This window comes from Trichosurus vulpecula, chromosome 2, assembly GCF_011100635.1.
Source record: "Trichosurus vulpecula isolate mTriVul1 chromosome 2, mTriVul1.pri, whole genome shotgun sequence".
Taxonomy (NCBI): domain Eukaryota; kingdom Metazoa; phylum Chordata; class Mammalia; order Diprotodontia; family Phalangeridae; genus Trichosurus; species Trichosurus vulpecula.
This window is the reverse complement of record NC_050574.1, coordinates 58,635,267-58,636,597: the sequence shown is the minus strand read 5'-3', so window position 1 is coordinate 58,636,597 and position 1,331 is coordinate 58,635,267.

The following is a 1,331-nucleotide window of genomic DNA, read 5'->3' as shown; positions in this document are numbered from 1 at the left end:
CTGTAGCCACTGGGGGTATCCCTTCTCCCATGTGGGTCCCCATGGAAAAGCTACCACTAGGCCCAATGTACCCTCTGACTTAGCAAGGGAAGGTAACAAGAATTTGTCAAGTGCCTATTTTATGTATGGCTCTGTGCTAAGTGCTTTATAAATATCTCATCCTGTCCACACAACAACCCTGGGAGATAGGTGCTATTATGAGTCCCATTTTACAATTGAGAAAACCAAGACACACAGAGGTAAAGTGACTTGCCCAGAGTCACACAGCTCCTAACAACATCTCAGGCTGGCTTTGAACTCAGATTCTCCTGTCTTCAGGGCTAGAGCTTTATGCACTGCATCACTGAGCTGCCTCTCAGAACCATAGCTCACAAGCCCCTACTGGTGTGTTTACTTTCATTACTCATCCAGTTAACACATGAGTTCAAATAATATAAATGTAATCAAGAGAAGATTCTTCTCATTGTGCATGTGGAATATTCTCTTCAACAAGTTACTCTAGCACCAATAGGGAAGGCGCTTATGAAGATATCACAGAAGACCAAGGAAAGCTCATGGGGATGCGTGTGGAGAGCACACATAGAAGGAAGATGAGCAAGGTGGGGATATGAATGAAGATTCACACTAGGAAACCACATGGTGGGGATTCTTCTCCTTCTGCTCTTTCTTCTCTTGCCCATTCTTTGTCTTTGCTTACATCTGTCACTTCCTTCCCATAGAATTCTCCGAGCTGGAAGTGATATGTGAGGTCAAATATTCTGGTTTGCTGCCAGGCTGTCTTTACCTCATGTGTGAATTGTGTTCTAATGAAGCTCCCTGATTCCATTCTCTTCTCTCACTTCCAATCCGCACATATTATCCAGATTAATCTTCCAAAAGTACCACTTTGCAAACTCTAATCTTACAACTTTCTTTTTTTAATTCAATTTTATTTCATTTTAGTTTTAAATTCTTTCTTTTCTTCTTCTTCTCCTCCTACCAATTGAGAAGGCAAGAAAACCAAAACCCCTTATGAATATATTTAGTCATGCAAAACAAATTTACTCATTAGCTGATGTGATACCTGAGTAGCCAGCTATTGCTAGAAAAACCCTGCCCCCAGCCACTATAACTGCAAACCCAAGTCCTGCCGTTTGGCGAGTGTCTTGGGCCCCTAAGACATTTCCAAGGAATGTAAGCTAATTACCAGGAAAGCCTAACGATCTTCCTTTAACTAACTGAGTGGGCTGAGAGACAACTCTATCTCTCGTCTCAACAAAGCCAGGTGGAGCATCCCTCAGTCTGCCTATGGCCTTGAAGGATGAAAGCCTCAGCCCCAGATATTCTTTTGA